Source organism: Passer domesticus, chromosome 1 (assembly GCF_036417665.1).
Source record: "Passer domesticus isolate bPasDom1 chromosome 1, bPasDom1.hap1, whole genome shotgun sequence".
Lineage (NCBI taxonomy): Eukaryota > Metazoa > Chordata > Aves > Passeriformes > Passeridae > Passer > Passer domesticus.
In genome coordinates, this window is record NC_087474.1 from 39033362 (window position 1) to 39052302 (window position 18941).

General features: G+C 42.7%; 1 long non-coding RNA gene across 1 annotated transcript in view; it reads right to left on the reverse strand.

Moving 5' to 3' along the window:
* LOC135297494 (uncharacterized) overlaps positions 1–18941 on the reverse strand; it is a 179614-nt gene that overhangs the window by 13920 nt on the left and 146753 nt on the right. The window contains exons 10-13 of the long non-coding RNA XR_010359476.1: positions 14761–14870; positions 13573–13653; positions 10000–10129; positions 9797–9906 (exon numbers count right to left, since the gene is read on the reverse strand). This is a non-coding gene — a long non-coding RNA (uncharacterized LOC135297494). The remainder of the gene's footprint in view (positions 1–9796; positions 9907–9999; positions 10130–13572; positions 13654–14760; positions 14871–18941) is intronic.

Sequence of the window (18941 nt, forward strand, 5' to 3'; positions counted from 1 at the left end):
TGTGAGCTTGCTAATACAGCTTGGAGCTACGCAGTCTTCATCCATCCAAACCATCCCCGGCCATGTGTAGCTCAGCTGCCCTGATGACAAATGAGTCTGGCTTTCCTGATGGGAGCCCTTCAGCCAGTGCAGGCTGCAGTGCAATGCCATCGGGCATTTTTCACTCACTGTGTCCTGGGGATGGAGGGGTGCCTTGGGAGCTGGCTTCTGTTTGCAACAACAACAACAAAAAATCCAGTCAGAGGGAGGATTTACACTTTTAGTCTTTCTGTTTCAAATGAGTCCTCCCCCAGTGGTGCTGCCCAACTGGAGGTTTGATTGACCCAGACAGTCCCCTCTGAGTTGAGCTGCCAAGGGGACCATGTGCTGGACTTCAGATCTCTCAGAGAGGTCAGATGTGTGCCTCAGTGCCACCTCATTAACTCATTTGTTTAAAGCCCCCAAACAATCCACTTCCATGCAGATGGAAATCCCAGCCTCCCCCTTTTCACTTGGATGTGTATTCTCCCACAGATACGGCAGATATGTGTTGATCTGCTCAGTTAAAAAACTTCAAACCCCTAAAATTCTGGTCTTTGACCCTACCCTAAAACTAATTTGAACTATTCTCAGCTGATCTGGAGTTGAAGGAGACGGCTTTTGACTAGAAATACCTTATCTCTAGACAAGTAATCGTTGTTAATTAAACCAGTAAAAAGACATTAGCCTCTGCTTACTTAAGTTTCAGCCAGAGAATTAACAAGGAATCCACGGTGTCCTTTTAAATAAAGAGGTTCTCCTGGAATAAGACAATCCCAGAATCAATGTCCTTTTCCTGCAAGATCTGAAAAATAAACCCTGCAGCATAGACTGAGAGTAATTTCTCCTGCACAAAGCACGCATTTCTAGAAATTGCTTTCTCTCTGTAAAACATACAACTCCTTTCTCTCTTTAAGACATACAACTCCTCCAATTATTTTAGAAGTAGTAGATAAAAATCTGGAACCAGTTGCTAATACAGAGATCACCATGTGGAAAAAAAAGAGGGTATGCATGTGTGTGTTTGTACATAGAGCCTTCCCTCACTGGAATTTCTGTGTGAGTAACAACGAGGAGGTGCTGCAGTTGTAACTGCAGAGAGCTTGACAGAAGATGGAAAAGAAGTAGGCACAAGGTTTGACAGTGGAAGAAAAAATATTTACAGTAAAATACTTCACATTCTATAAAAAAACTCATCTGCTTCACTGTTTACTTGCAGAAAGACAAGGATTACTGTGATAATTGCAAATATGGTGATAATACACTGAGAAAAGCTGCTGGGGAGATGGGAACGGGACTGGAACAGCCCAGGTAAAGCACACCCAAGATGGTGCTGCCAAGCACATTCATGTGATACAGGGAGCATTCCTTGTTTAAAGCGCAGCATATGTACCACTGCCGGGGAGAGGACAGATGGATGTTTGGACTGATCCACTGATGTATACCCATCCCCCCTATATAAAAGTTCTCTACCTGAGGTTTGAGTCTCCTAAGTCATGTGTCTGTGTCAGCCTTTAACATGGGCCAGAGCCAAACACCTCCAGTGAGGTGTTATGGTTATACTTGCTGATCTTCAGTGTCCACAGGCTGGATTCTCTGTGTACTGTCTTCTTTCGTGTCCTTTGCACCAGGGGAAAGTGATGCCAGCTGCAAAATGCCAGCACTTGACACTTGTTTGCTATCAAAAACGTCTGTTGCAGTGTTAGTCAATAGCAAACTGATTCCACAGGAAGTTTTCCCATTGACTACAAACTGGAGAAAGCCACATACAACTTAACAAATTCTGCCTGTGAAATATCCCATACAGAATTATATTTCTCTTTTTGCAAATTAATCTAGTGGTCCTAGATCGCTCTGATCTCTAGAACCTTCTTTGGAGGTTTAGTCCTTCTGTAGAGTCCTGAAAAAATACAAAAACCTCAAACCTCCATCTTTATATTTAAAATTACCATTTCCCTATCAAAGGGTAGATTTTAAAAGGTTGTGAAAGCTGGGAAAAACATTTTGTCTGCACAGAGAATTGCAACCACTTCAACCACCTCAACCACCTCACTTTTGTAATGAAAAAGCACCAATGCATCACAGGCCAAGAGAAGCTGAACTTTTACTACTTCACAGAAGTTAGTAAACTTGCTGGAGTTTCTTCCATCCAGTTTTCATGGCTATTCTCCTTTCAAACAGTATCAGTCTCTTTTTCCTCTCTCCCTCTTTGTCTGTTGCATGCAAACACGATTCTTATTACTAAATCAAACCAACAGAGGTACAGTACATTTTCTATGTCCTAATTAAGGTTTAAAATTGATTCTGAAATTTCACATATAGCAAAAAACCTGAACGTGATCCTCAGCTATGATGTAGTCTTCCAGAAGAGCCTGTCATTTAAGGTACTGAGGAAAGATAAAGAGCAGATAGAAAGAGATCAAAGAAAAATTTTCCTCTGCCACTAAACCCCCTTTGTGTTTCTAGTTACTGACTTTCAATGTCCCATCCAGTATTTGCTAAAGAAAGCTACCTAATGTCTGTTTTCCCCCTCTTTACCACCTTAGCTACAATGGGTGGGCACGTGCTTAGGGGACAGTGGGATAAAACAGGGGGCAACCAAAGCTTTGAAGTGCACAGACTGGCAGCTACAGCTGAGACCCTGACCTGCCAGTTCCAGTCAGACAAGATGTGACAAGGAGACTGCACAGCACCCTTGCAAAGGACACCTGCACCCAGGACATGCCTCTCCTTTTACCTAGGAGCCATCACAGCGGCAGGATGAGGGAAGGGGCACAATCTCATCCCCCCAGATCTACCAAGTTCACAGAGAAGAGAGACATGTATTAGCATTTAAATGGGATCTGCAGCATGTTTGTTGGTTTTTCACATCTGGCTCAGGGAGGGCAGCAGCTGGGATGACTCCAGACAGAAAATACAGACTTCGGTGCTTCAGAGTCCCAAAGCCTCCTTCAGCAAGTGGAGTTCATAAACCTCCTGGCAGCTCCAATTATGATATCCTCACTCATAACAAGCAGTACCTTACTCCAGGGGAAATCTCTTTGATTTTTAATTTAGCCTAAGTTGTCACATAGGTGTAAGACACCAAGACTCAAAAGTTCCTGGAGAGTTGGAGAATACTGGCATTTGCATTTGAATCTCAGCTGTTGGCTCCAAGCGTGAGGGAGGAGAAGGGGCACAGTCTTCTCTCTTCTTCCTACTTACACTTCTTGCATATGTTATTTTGGCAAGAAAAGGAATTCTGGAAGAGCAACAAATGCTGGGGTAGGTCCCAGTGTTTTCAAAGGCTGTCATATTAAAAATTAACTTAAAATTTGATACTTTTTTTTTTTTTTAATTCTGGCATTTAATTCTTTATTTGGGTGACTTTGAAGAAGTGTAGTTACATTCTGTAATGAGTTACAGAAGAGATCCCTAATACTTTTCTGTGCCTTTTCTGCAGCCAAATCTCCTGCAGAGCCACTGGTTCTTGCCATTTTAGCAAGTAAACCCTCATGTTAAAGATAGGAAATGGGGCCATCAAAAAAGTCTCACCACAGCCAGTAAAAAAGTCAGAAATAGCACCTTTGTCCTGACTGCTGCCTGTTTTACCCATCAAGCCATGATTCTTTCTTGGATGCAGAGAGAAATTTTTGCTTTTTTAAGCTTAGCACAAACTCTCAATTTTCTGTTTTAGTTCTACCACTATGTGGTAGAGCCTGTGGTTTTCCTTGTGGTGCGTCCTTCATTCAGCCCCACTGCACCCATGTTTTCCTGCCTACAAACATCATGTAAAAGCTCCTGCTGGTGACCCAGCTGCAGTGGAGCTGTGTATGGATGGGGTGTCTGTCCAGACGTCACTGCTGGACAGACACCCCACATTTGTCCCCCACATTCATTGTGAAGGGTCTGAAGAATTTTCTATGCTGAATGCAAAGTGGAGAGAAATGAAATTAGTGCAAATATTAAGACACTAGTGTGATTGCATGAATATTTAAGAGCGTGTGTGTGAATTTGATGGCTAAGTGGCCACCAAAGGAAGAGAGAAAATAAACCCTGACTACACTGCATCACAGGCTGTAATAGCTACAGATGAGAGACTGCTTTGTATTCCAGTTTTTCAGAGGGTAATAAGGAGCCACCTGTTTGAAAAGAGATAAACATGCTGGATCTTCAACCGTCCCATTTGGGAACATTGATGTTTAAAGTGAAATGTTTATTGGCTCTAATGAGGTTGATGCAAAGGGGTGTTGGGTATTTACATACCAATTTCTAAACCTCCAAAAGAAAGGTGGTGATGTCTGAAAGCATAGAATGACACCCACAAGCACTTCTCTGGTTTCAAAGTAACACTCTTCAGAAAAAAAATGACATCCCAGATAATTTTTTTTAATGCAAGAGCAAAGAAATTTGCAAAATAATTAAGAAGCAAATAGCCTAAAACCATCAAGGAGACTAGATTTTTAAGAGTTAAAATGTTGTTGTAAGCTTCTCTGTACAACCTACCATTAGCATTAAAAAGAAGAATTGGTCACTTACATGGTGGCAGGCAGAAGGAGCACAGTTCTTTCCTAGACAGTGAGACATACCAGGATAGAAACACTTTGACATTAGAGCATTAACAAATCTGTGAATGATTAGCCAAGAAAAGAAATTTGGCTGATTGTTTGTCAGTTCATTAACCATACACTGCAAAGTATATGGCTATTGTCTCCTTGCAGTCAGAACAGGGTGATACAATACAAATAATAAAGATAACAGCCAGAAGACCTATTTCACTATGTGGATTGTGCACTTGGTCTTGTAAATCAATTTTTGCATACCTGGTCTCTTTGCAAGTGGTATCTGCAAGGTGAAGAGACAAAGTGACACACATCTAAAATAAATTGAATTAATCTGGAAAATAGGCTCACTACCATTTTTTGATCCAGAGCTTACATAAGACAAAAACTAGCCTTGTGTCACAATACAAATGTCAGTGTTTTAACTTTTCTGTGCACAAGTGAAATGAATTTGATTTGGCTAAGCATGTGCCCAGTTTTAGACCTGTGCCTAAGTCCTGTTTTTAGCAACTAAACACTGCTTACAGTACCTTGCTGAGTCAGGGATTGGATTCAGTGCTCCCATAGATATGCAGCCATATGCCAGGCACATTGTGGTATACAGTGCTTAATTTCCCAGGGGAAAATAAACCTTGCAGAAATTTTTCTTCATCAGGCCTTTTATTAGACACTGCTAGATCTAAATCCCAGGAGAATGTTTTCCTTGGCTCCAATGGCATGTACCCTCCTAGAAAATATAGGAAGTGGCTGGGCACACTAGCACCAGAACTGGTACCAATGCCAACAGCAAACCAGATCCTTGCTTGCATGTTTATTAAACAATGATTAGGAAAATATGTGATCACTACCTATTCCTATTTAACTCAAGGAAAAACCAAACCCACTTCTGAAAGGACACTGCCTGTGATCTTCTTGCCTTGAAATGCCACTCTCCCCTTCCCACTGGTGAACAGGCAGTTGCTGCTGGTGTAGGATGATATACTTGAGGGAAACTTGCTGATTGCTGAGATATAGGTGACTGTCCCATATCAAGGTCACCCTTCTCTTTTCTTTCATCTTCCATCATAGATGTGTGATAATATTTTTTGAGCCAGGATTTCTCTTGCCATATTCATGTGTAGCAGCTACACTGGGTCATGATGACAGATGGGCACCAGAGACAAAATCCAAACCAGTCTAGTTCCTAATGGTTTATTTCTTACCCTAATGTTGAGAAAAATATCTTCCTACTTTTCCACCTTTCCTTAACTCATCTTGAGAAGAATTAATATCCTGAGATACACTTGCATTCAACAGGCCAAGGGAAGGGATCTCTGTCATAGACCACTTTTAACACAGATTATTATTACTGTAATTTTCAACTCCCAGGCATTTTAATCTACAGATTACCTTGCTATGCCTTACCTGCCTCTCAGAAAGTGATACAGATGACCAGAATTTTCAAGTTTCTTACTGATTTTCCAGTAAAAAGTAATTTACACAGCAGACTTTGCTTATCACTTATACATGCTCTATACATAATTAGCTTTCTTATGGTTAGTAGATTCAAGGCAGAAGAAATCTGCCAGCTGAAGACAAATGGAATGCAGCAATAAGACAACAATCAACTCACTGTCTCCAAAAAAGGCTTTGGAAAGAGGCATTCACTTGTGAATGGAGAAAAAAATTCACCTTAAATATAGGAAAGCATAAGCAAAGTAAAGATTACCCTTAGAGGCGATGGACCCTTAGGTGATAAAAGCTCTGCTCAGTCATGACTAGGAGCTACTGCAGGGCAGGACCAAGCAGCCAGAGGGGAAGAAAGTGCTGCTTCAGTCCATTTTGCTGTTGGGAGAAAAAAAACCATCCATGGAATCATTCATCACCAAGGAGGGGGTTTTAGGTGACCTTCATCCCTCTGAGAAGACAGGACATCCACATGGAACTGATCATAGACCAAACACAGACTCTGTGTCTATGCAGGCTCCTGTTTTGCTACACACCCAGGTGTGGAGGAATTAAGGCCTGATCTGCAACACAAAGTTAATCACATACTCAGTCTTCTTCAAAGTGTGGAATTTTTCTTGCGAGCTCCAGGGTTAGCATAGTCCAAATCAAATCATTAATAAAATTTAGTACTAGTCCTGAAAACATTGAGCATCTCCTGTTTTGCCATGCTCCATAGGGCTGTGATTTCATCATACATAATGTCTGGCCACAAAACAGGCTTGTGATATTGCTGGAATCCCATCCATGGCTCTGCCCTCCTGTTCCCTCCAGCTGTGGCTGCTGATTTCTGCTCCTATACTGGGAAGAAATAATCAGGCTGGGATGTCAGAGGACACATCAAACCATGTTAATATGACCACTATCTTCATGCCTAGATGTTGCTTACTGAACCAAATGATTTATGAGGAAGAAAGAAGCAAGATGCTCATGCAAATAATATCAACGGAAAAACAGTGGCACACACATTGCAAAGAAGGTCAATGTATCAGACCAAATGTACTTGTCTCCATATCTCAAATGTTTTTAATCTAAGATTCTATGAAAAGATAAGCCTGCTTCATCTCTTCCAAAACAGCTTCCTCCAACACTGCAGAGAAAAATCCCAACTTTGAAAAAGAGTAACACAAATTAAATTGTATACACTGCAGGGATTTATCAATCTGTACCATCAAGGGAGAAGAAAAAGACAGACAAGCCATCTTTGTCTAACATGCTGTAGTGAGAGAATTGTCATTGTCTTTGGATTCTTTTATAAATAAAATAAATATAAAAAGACAAGTAATTTTCTCACCTAATTTTCCTGTAGAACTGATAATTAAGTGTTGTTGGCTGCATCACCAGCACACATTTGTGATAGTTGATTTAGTGTCTTTGCACATTTAAAAGCTAAAAATTTTCTCTTTTCCTGAGTAAAATACTTGTTTCATGGCCTTTTATCTCCTTCAAGTAATAAGTCAGGTTTATTTTTTATAACTCACCATCAGTGAAAAGTGTTGCTTTTTCAGAAATCTTTCATATGTCTAGGTCCTTGCTGAAAATTAATTATTGTGCATGTTGTGGAATGACTCTCAAATATTAATAAAGATGCAAGATGCTAATCCATACATTTTTAAAGTATACATTACAAAGACAGTAGCTTGAACACAAGGTCAAAGTTGAGAGGGATAAACCTCTGATTGGGTGGAAGTCCTTAACTCACTGTGTGATGTTTTGCACATCCATTACTTTATCTTCTTAAGTGGGAAGTGCTGAAACTACAACTAAAACAATACTGGACATGGGAATAAACCATCACCTATGTGGGAAGTACTTGAGGCTTTCCTCACAAATGTGTCCATCCTTTTAGTGTGGTTCATCCTTCCCACAGCAGCAGCAGCCTGGCAATATTGTATTGCTGTGTCAAAGCTTCATGTCTGAGAGCTATGCAAAAGGAAGACAAACAGTTTGGACACAAAAAGGAGAAGGTTTAATTTAAGGTGCCCAAGCTGGAAATAGACAATCAGAGTCTTTGACCAAGAGATTTTGCACATTCTCAGAATTAGGTGCAGCTAAGAGAACTCCTCTGTCCTTTCTCAATGATCTCAGCTCTGGTTCTGGAAGACAAATCCTTCACACTGTGATGTTAGAATGTGTCTGGATGTGTCTGGCACTCCTCTCTGACCACACTGACTGACAGGCTTTCAAGAAAAACAATGTCTCTATGTAAATCGAGGGCCCCAACACCTGTGCCAGGGCATCCAGCACCTTGCTTGCAGGCACACACCTTTCATTCAGTTCCACTTATTTTGGAACAAAAAGAAAAAATAACCTCCCCCAAGAGGTGACATTAAAATAAATTGTGTTTAAACTGAAACAAAGTACTTGTACAGTTTTCCCCAGTGTGAAACCTGTTTTAAGTTAAACCATTGAAACTTTCCTGAGTACACAAGGCTTTGAAGAATGCCTACATACTACCCATGACACCGCAAATTTCAGCACTAACCCACAGTAACTCCCACGTCATGCACACAGTAACACAGTGCTTGCAAAATTGTTGTCATTTAGCTGTCTCTGTACCTAATCAAAGCCTGCACACACACATACCAAGCTATGACCAGAGCTAATGATATGCCAGGGGGTCATTTTTGCCACCCTGAGTTGGCAAGAGACATTAAAGGAGACATTAGAACAGCCTCTCTTGAAATGGCCATGTAAGAATAGCCATAAAGGTAGAAAAATTACATCATGTGTGCAAGTTTTCTCAAGAAATTAAGTAATGAGATAGGACCAAAATCCTAATATAACTCTCCTAGCAGGATCAGTGTTGTTTCTGCAAACTCTATTGCCTGAATATCGCACTGTAAGTCCTTGACTTATTAGCTCCTGCAAGTCCCTCTGGGGTGATTTAGGAGGTTTATGATTGTATGTCTGTATATGGAGGCCTTAGAAGAGATGGGAATTTTATGCAAGCTTTGCCACCACAGTTTGCAACCTGGAAAATTAAACTGCTATCAAGTGCACCTTCTGTTAGTATTCTGGCCCTTGGCAATGGTATTCTGAGTAATCCAGCATTTACATACATATATAGTTTTCATTTTGGCAATTAAACATCAGGGACCCTGAACTGAAGCCCACAGCTGCCTCAAGGACAGAAAGCTATTTTGACAGCAGCAACTGGCATGGGCTGAGCATGGGAGCACTTTCTCATCTGTCCAGCTTTTACCTGTGCTTGCCTGTCTGCCACTAAGCCTGAGTGTCAGTGTGTGCAAAGCCCTGGCAGCAACATAATATTCACCAGTGATGCTTCAAAACTCAGTCTTTTCAAGACTAACTCTGCCATCTTATAAATTCCAGATAACATTTTAAAAGGCATTTCTAATGAAAGGCTTGTTATTTCCCAAGTAGAGACAGGCAGCCCCAGCTTTCTCCTTTCTGTGTCTTGCCTTTTTCCTTATCACCATTGTGTAACAACCCAAAAGATACATGACATTTATCACAACACTTCTCATCCATTCACCTGACAATTAGAAATGCCCAGTGGATGGGCCAGAGGCCTGGTATTTATGTTTGTATTTTTGAGTTTCAGCATTTCTGTAACCCTTTGTTACCACTAGCAGAGCCAAAAGTCAGCACTCACCTCATACAGCAAGCACATCCACATCACTAAAACGCAGGATGGAGAAGGAGCTTGGATGTGAACTCTGGTTTGTGTAAAGAAACACTCACCTGTATTTTCTGCCAGCTGTCACATCACAATCAGTTGCACTTACCACCAGGAAAGGTTTGTCACAACCTCTTCTCCCTCTTGGAAGACAGACCTGAATGTGGGGCAGCGATGAAACCTGCTGTTTCTTTGCCCATGGACAGCTAAGGCCAGATCCTGCTCACAGCAAAACCACAATGCTACTGTTTAAGAAAACACATCCTGACTACACTTCTAAACAAATTATAATACTCTATTTTCTTTTCATACCTGGAAAATTTTATTGGCCACCACATCTCCCCACTGGTGATGCAACTCCATTTGCAACCCATTGCTCATGACCATCCTCCATTTTCAGGTGCATCACATGGGCACATCTCGCTCAAGTAAATCAGGATGACTAGAATTTAAATAAACAGAATTATTTAGGGCAGAATTTAAATGAAATTATACAAATTATTATGTGTTTATGGCTAGATCTAGGGCCAACTGAGCTACTAAGATCACTACTCCTGAATTTATTTGTACAATAAGTAAGTATAAGAAAAGCAGGTTCTTGCTTAGACATGTCTGCAAATAACAAAACATCATTAACATGCAGAAGACTTGTTACATTTCAGTGGATTTGATTTTTGAGCACCAGGCTGGGTTTCTTGCTTCCCAGTCTCTGCAGCCCTGCCATCACCACTAGTTGCAGGAGAGGCTGTTTTGCAGGCAGTGGCATTCCCCTGCAGAGGCTGTAACACCACACTGCCCAGAGGCACAGCGTGTTGATTGAAGCATGGTCTCTATGTGTCATGTGTCAAGGATGATATGTCACCAAATCAGCCTTGCATCTCCACGCAAGGTGTTGAGATAACACTATCAAATCATGGCCCCGTGACTGTTTTTTACTGTCTAATACAACAAATGACTATAAGCTCACTCTGGATTAATGTCGGTGTCATGAATGTTTACTAATGCATATCAAAGCTGGGATCAATGCCAGGAAAGGATTTTAAGTGTAAGTTTACAATGAAACACAGACAGAGAGCTGTCTTCCCCCCTCCAGCACAAATTACAAGCAAGTTTACACTGCATTGTGCAAGGGCAGAGGGCAATATTCCTGACACATTATTGAGAAAACAAAGCTTCCCTTCCTTCTTTCTGTGAAAGAACATAATTTTGGTTATATTGGCTTACTGCTTGAAATCGTAAGATAAATCACATTGTGGGCAAGATGTAAGCTCTGGTTTGCTAGTGGACTGGTTACACATGTACTTACAACTCTCACTCAATGACCCACACCATCCAATTGAACATCATGGTTTTTTTCACTTCTCTTTTTATCACGTTCCACAGCTGGACATGTCTTCCTAGACCCTTGAAAATTGTCCATGATGTGTCCAGTGCTGGTGCAGCAGATGCAGCAGCATGCCACCATCTGTACTCACAGAAATTCCCACCCTCTTTCTCCAGGTTCCCCCCAAGCAGCTGCTGTTTCACAGGGTCCCATAGCTCAGGAGTGAATGCCAAAGGATGCAATTTGAAGGCAATATGCTGTTGCTTTCAGTTTTAATATTTTGCCCTTGCTGCTTTGAAGGGCTTTGAAAGCTTGACTTAGGGATTCTTTTCTTCATCAAATGGCAATATTTATTTCAGCAAAAGGGTTTGGGGCAAACAGGTTGAAGGGAGAATCTTCCACTTGTAACTCCTTTTACCTAGAGGAAAGGAGGAAATTCCTACTTCTGCACTGGAGCCTAAACTCTGTATGGGCAATTCCTGACCTGCTGGACATCACAGTCTGCTACACAGGGCCTTCAGCCTAAGCAGGCGGGAGCACTGTGGGGTGTTTCATGGGGCCAAGGCATATGAGAGACAAAGGACAGACTCAAGCCTTTCCTCTTTCATGCACCCTCTCTGCAGCCAGGTCATACATCCTTTTGCACGTGCTGAAGCTGGCCCAAAGTGGCTGGGACCCCTTGCCCAGCAGCATTTGGTGGGCAGTATTGCCATACATCATGTCAGGCTGCATACAAGTAAGGCAGTGTCTGAGCCTCACACACATCTGTAGGAACCTGAGCACTGATATCTCACTTCAGCCTCATCCCAGATATGTGTTTGTGCACGTATACATTTTCACAGCCTTACAAATGAACAGAAAGTATGGTTTTTTCAAGCGGTGATAGTGTCACAAGGAAGTGGCAGACTTGGGACATCAGCTCCAGTCTGTCAGCCTGAGAAGCCCCTGCCCTGTGCATCACTACTTGCAGCTGATCTCAACAGGTACATGCCACTCTCCTCTTGGGTCCTCACCATTGCAGCAAGTCCAAGAAAACATGTGTAAGCTGGACCTCTGGGAATTACAGACATCCGAGGCACACTGGGTGTTGTAGGTGTTACTGCCCCTGCCTTTCTGCTCTCACCCCAAAAGCAGGCAGCAGATGCTGACTCACACCTCACCAGCTCCCAAGTTACAGCCACTGAGGAAGGAGAAAATCAGCTTGCAGGAAGGGGATGGTGTGTGAAGTGTGGCTGCAAATACTGGCCTCAACGTAGCGCTGCTGTGGCCAAGGAGCCAGCCAGAGCAGCGGAGCAGGACAGCAGCAGCCTGTGCAGCCCCACAGAGCTGTGGGCAGCTCTCAGCTGTGTCAGAGCTGGGGCTGAAGCAAGTTTCAGGCAGGTTTAAGGCAAGATGGTGTCGCTGTGGCTGAAGGTCCTGGCTAGCAGTGAAGCCGCATGCTGCTCTGAGCCATCATCCGGCCTGGCCAAGCTTCCTTGCCTGTTGCTGAGTAATGCAACAGCCTGCCACAGCCCCATGCCTTGGTGTTCCCATCCGCAACCCAGAGTCCATAAAACTTCCCTTCCTTCATGGAACATTGCAAAATGTTTGGACCCAAAGCTCTAGCTAAGACCCAGCATTACTGGTGTTCAGCTGATGATGCTGAAGGTAAAATTACAACAACCTTGAACTTGGGGAAAGGAGGAAGGAAAGAAAACCTCTTCATGTGGACTCATGCCAGCACCATAGCTGAACGCATAAATGAAAAAGATATTCATTTTGAAAAGGGTGGGCACACTGAGGCCATTGCAGGGCAAAGCAAAACAGCTGAGCTGTGACCAGCTAGCAGCCACAACTGGCAGCCACAACTTCCCCACTCACAGCAAGGCACCCTTCACCGAGAGGCAGCGGTGGCTAAATGGCTCTGAAAGAATCCAAGAAACAAATTCTGAGCGGACAGCCAACCTCCTTTGCTGTGAGCGAGGCACTGGCACAGGAGGAGCTGGCATCTCAAGGGATGGGCACGTGGGCTGGGTGCCTCCACAGGGCAGCAAGGGGAGGGCAGAGCCCTGATCTGGGAGTCGCCAGGATTAGAAATGACTGCTTGTCCAAAGTATCACTACTACCACTTCAGCCACTCCTCTCTGATGTACTGTGGTTTCTTTATCCAGCACCTGATTACACCAAGCACAGGAAGCACCAGAGGCTGCATGATGTTTTTAATCTATTAATCTGTCCTTGCAGCAACCCTGGGTTTAGAGCAACTTAATTTTTGATTTCTAACAAAACCAGCATTTTACAATCCAGACTGCCCGAATCAGAAGAGTACAAAACTTGAGCTTCAATTCCCCCCACCACCACCCCTCGCTTTAATTTCCTTCAGCAATTTATCACCTCTTTGCAGCTCACACATACAGAACAACCAGAAAAATTTCTTAACACCCCTTTGGCAACCCACACGGAAGCAACTGCCACAGTATTTTTTTATTATTGTTTTCAGGGCCTATGGCAAAGAAAACCTAAAAAAAGAAAAAAAAAAGCACACAAACTAAACTAAGAAAGAAAAAAACCTAAGTACTTACCTTCCACAGGCAAGACGCATGCAATGAGTGTGAGAATCCACATGAAAGGGCAAAATATTTTTTTTTTCAAACAGAATTTCCCTGGAAAACATATTGAGAATAGGATCATTTCCAAATATGTATTTACACTACCAACATACATTTGTGCTTGTCCGTGCATCTGCTACATAGTTATAGAAATTATTTTATATGTAGTAGAGAAGGTGTTGCTTCAAGTTTCACATAAAAGCAGGAAAATGGGAAGTAAAATTCAGTCCCTACTCCAAATCCACTAGCACTGCATATTAATTAAATATTTTTTCTATTCTGTTGCTCTGGTCTTCCATGAAAATCAGACCAGACTCAGGCAGCCTGTGTAATTTCAGGATAGATGGAATTGCCCTTGTTATTTCCCATTCACACAGCAAAGGATTCTCTAATGAGGTGAATACTTGGGGCTCAGGCTTTCCACGGCCCCATAGCATATATTCTCATTTTACAGTGCTGTGAAGTGGTGGTAAAATGATGCCTTACTAAATGGTAGTGTTTTACACCCACTAACCCAACTCTTCAAAGCGGCCTTAATGACTATGCAGAGTGCAGAGCCAGAAGAATCAGACCGTAGGTGTTTATGGCCAGGAAAAGTGAGAGCAAGCGCAGCTCGCTGTCCTTGCAGCGCTGCAGCCCTGCCACGCAGAGGCTTGTGCAGCTCGTTCAGTTCTCTGCATGACCTGCTTGCAGCCAAGCAGCCTTCTTTGGACTGGGGTGGTAGCTATGTCTTCTCTAATTTGCTGTTTCGTTGACAGGTTTTGTGGCCAGGATTTGATGTCAAAGGCCATAGCGCTTATTCAAGAGCCATCTTCCCTCACCATGCCCAGCTCAAGGATACATTTAAACCACATTGAATGCTAGAAACAAATCCAGCCCAGCTTCGAGACCACCATACAGCAGACCTGTTATCGCCTGTCCTTTGGGCTTGTAACCCTTTCATCATCGAGATTCACCCCTTGCATCCCACACAAGTGTGATCAGGTTAATTAATACCCTTCACTCACCATTATCATTGTTAACTCTATGCTTTGCTGAGATGCATTTCCATGAAACTACATCAAAAAGCAACAATATTATTCCCAATCCATACTTCTTCATTAGGTCTGCTGACAGAGCACCAAGCAGAAGCACCCCACTGTTCCTGATTGTTGTACAGACCTGTGTCTGTTCAGAGCTTCTTGTCTGACTTTCAGATCACAAGTTCTCCAAGGTTGGGAGTATCTTTCTGTTGGAAATCTGCCAGTCTGCTGATATAGTGGAGTCCCGACCTGAGAGCAAACACAGACCAATCTTTCATCTCTTATATAGAGAGCATGTAGAAGAAAAGAATTATGCCAAAATCAACTAGTTTTCTCTGAAAACTTTTGTTACACTGCAGGGTGAATACTTCACATGGGACAGGTAATGGTTCCCATTACCCTTTGCTCCTGAGACTCTTTTCAAACACCAGTTTATTGCAGAGGAAAAAAAACATTCATGTGGCTGCATTTTGCTCCCACAACCTCTCAGTATGTGTCAAATCCCCTTTCTTCTATCTGTACCCTTGATGGGCTTGCAGAGCCTACTGAGAGGAGACTGAAATGCAATCCACTAAGTGCCAGCATTGCAGTTCCCTGCTGTGCCCTATCTCCTGCACACACAGAGACATTTGCCAGCTTGGGGCAGTGGTGTGTTGGCACTGGGGTATCAGTTCCTCCTTTCAGAAACAGGAAATATAATGGTCATGTTATTTTTCTACTACTGATGGCCCTACAGCACTGTTAATGTGCAATCCAAACACTGCCCACTTTGCTTATAGACGAATTTTCCTCTTAAAGCCCCATGTGCTTTGTACCAGAAATATGTGTGTGCATGTGAATTTCTACTGCTAATACCAGAGGCAAAAGGGAGTGTACATGTGTGCAGGTGGATGATGCTTGCACAGTAAACCTTATGCAATCCAGAATAGAATATGGTACCAGTCAGTCATTGTGTCATCTGTCTTTTTCTTTTCTTATACTACACATAGTACATTTCCAGAAGTTCTTCCACAGCACACAGGATTTTCTTGGAGAAGGAGAGGGCTTCATCTACTTAGGCATCTTATTAAGACTTCTAAGCTACCTGCCTTAAATCCTCTTTAGGAAGTATTCTAAACTTGGTTTATTTCTGTCTTCACTCCAGGCTGATTTCAGAATAATTATTATTCCTGAGTTTAGAGTGAAAAATCAGTAACGTAATTTTGCTGCAATGCAAATTCAGAGTAACTGACCCCCTGGGGCAGGCTTAGTGAGGGATTTGATCCCGTCCACAAGGGAAGAGGGATAGCACCAAGTGGCCAAGTGGCAATGGTCATGAGATAAGGTACGGAGAGGCAGGAGGCAGTCCTCAACACCTTCGGGTGCTCAGATCATGCCCATCACTGCTGTTGGCAGGAAGGGTCACTGGAATTGACACCAGTTTGAGAACAGACAACTCTTTACAACTACCCAATGGAATTGATGCAAAAATGGCTTATAACCAAAAATTCAGTACTGCTGCAAAAGGTGGATAAATTTGCACTAGAAGAAGAAGACCAGGTAACATTGGCTGTGCCCTCTACCCAAGGAACTGCTTCTGCCTACACCACCAGGCTTCTGACAGGGCAGCTCACAGGGACACCCCAAACTAAAGAAGCTGCACTGCTCATTGCTTTTACTTTTTCCTTAGTGTAACTGCATCCAAAAAAGGCTCTTGGTAGAATAGAACTGCTGTTTAAAAAAAATCACACTTCAAATCAAGAGTATTTTTCTGGTAAGAGTTGCTGGAGTGTGATCTTTAAAGCACTTTACACTTGTGATTCTCCTCTGTCGTGCTCATCCCGCACCACAGCACTGCAGGAATCAGGAGCACTCACACAACATCAGTAGGCAATCTTCCCTGGTCACAGCATGTGCCCAAAGTGTATATTAAACACCCATCAATATTTGGCATGAGGACACTATTTGCCATCCCACTGTCACCCAAAGACATTTCAGCTTTAAAGCCATACCCGTACAGATTTAAATTAAACCTGCACCTATACAGCTTTAAATTCAACCTGCCAGGGACTGCTTTTGGCCACTGAGGCCAGCCAGCACAGTATGGCCTGTGTCTATGCTACCGGCTGCTCTCCTTTTCCAAAACCTGCCTCCGGTCTGGTCACTGGGAATGGCCCGTGCTGGCTCCCAAGCACTGCCTGCGACCTGCTGGGAGGGCTGCTGCCTGCTTGGACCAGGTAGCAGCACAGATGACTGAGTTCCCGTCCCAGGGATTTTCCCTGCCGCTGTTTTTTGACTCAGATGGACGCAGACAAGGCGTCTGCACAGACTGCAACACGTGCTGAAGATCTGCGCTTACGTTATTGCACAGAAGGATCAGGACTCCATAGGTTTGGGTCACTAAACAGTCTTCACAAAGAACAGTTCAGCACAGCCTTTACACATATGCTTGGCTATGAGTCAGGTAAAATCTGGATAAAAAAATCCTTTTTCTGTGCTTTTCTATAGCAAAGTGGAAGGCCAGTAGGAAATGCAGGTCCTCTGGATGCCCCCTGCAGCTTTGCAGCATATGTGTGGTACTCATCATGATGTCCACACAGTATTTAACCAGAACCTGCCCACTTTGAGCATGAAGATGGTGTCCCTGCAGGTCTCTCATGTCCCCCCAGTGACTTGACATATCTCTCAGTAACTTATCAGCTCTTCAGAGATGAGGAAATGGAGAAACCACAGAAAAATACAACAGCAAGGAAAGCTCTCCAGGGGTAAATAATGATTTTTACTAGAGCAATTAAGACAGCTGGAAATAATAGATTTCAAAGAAAATAATTTTGAAAAATTGATGTTTCTGAAAGGTTATCCCTTTTCCCCAACTATCACTTGAGCTAGTAAAACAAACTGCCTCCTCTTGCTATTTTCCATAGAGCCGACTAGCTGTTACTGTCAAAATTAATCTCACTGTCTGCAGAAGAGCAGATCACCTAAAAGAACCACACCTGCTGCTTCTAGACATGATGCAAACACTTCATACCAGTGCTAGAGCAATCTGCCTCCCTTTCCATGGCATAATCCCATGAAATCAGAAGAACTTGGGGAGTAACCAGCCCAGCTATTAAAACCCCCATGTCTAAAGCAGGGAGTAACTTCCCAATCCATTGTGTGGGCATCATGTCTGCAGATAACAAAGTCCTACTGGCTGGACACACATGAGATTAGATTAGATCAGATCAAATTAGATTTGATTAGATCAGAATTAATTCAAGATGGGTGCTTTATTATCTCTTGACAAGGTTCTTGCTCTCCTGCTGGGTTTTAGGGAGCCATGAAACATCTTGAATGTTTAGAAAATATAAATACATTTGTATTCTGCACAGACTTTTTGATTTTGTTATTATTAAAGATTTAAGAGGGGACTGAGGCAGAAAACCAAATTTTAATCCCATTCAAGAGAGATGTACTGTATTACCAACAGTGTTGGAAGTGCTAAATGCCAATATCACATGGAAAATTTTTTAGCTGAGGAAAGATGCACTTGCAGTTTAAGAGACAAATAAACAGTGCATGTTTAAAGATTCTCAGAGCAAAAATAAATACCTTCTGAATACAATGATTCCTCTCTCAGGACATGGCTATTTGTTTGCACCATACAAAACCAACAGCAGGGTAATATTCTTGACCTGAAATAGCTGCTATACTTCTGTTCTGAAGGTTATTAGAGCAAGTTTTTGCGTATCCTCAGTCTTGATGCATCAGTGAACTACAGGAAACTTCCCTTATGTTTAGTATTGTGCAGACTAAGTGTTGAGTTCTTATTTACTCCATGACAGGATTCCTCAGCCTCCCCTTGCTCTCCTTTTTAATGCTGAAGTAAGGGCTCAAGTCCAGGCACCCCAGGTTCTCTCAGCAGGCCTGGAGGCTCTCACTGCTCTCCCTGCACATGAGGGGAAATGCCATGCTTCTGGTTTTTGCTTGGGAGCTGTCAATGAAGAGTTGAGGGAAAAGGCAAAGTGCACACTGCTCATTAGGGGAAGAAGGAACACTGAACTTTCTGAGGAAGTTTGCTTTACATACTTTATACACTTTCAATGCACTTTTAATATACATTATATACTATACAGCTGGATTTTTAAAACTGTCACATATACACATGTAATAGCTTCACTCTTGTGTTCTCCATATCTCCTTATGCCTCAACAAGTTTTCCAGAGTTAAATAGGAAATAACTTCAAGGCTCATCCACAAACTATCTGTTCTGTCAGGGAATAAGGCCATTAGATGCATGTGCAGAAAAGCAGAATGAAGGACAGGGCTGGAAGGTTTTCCAAAGATTCTCAGGCTCCT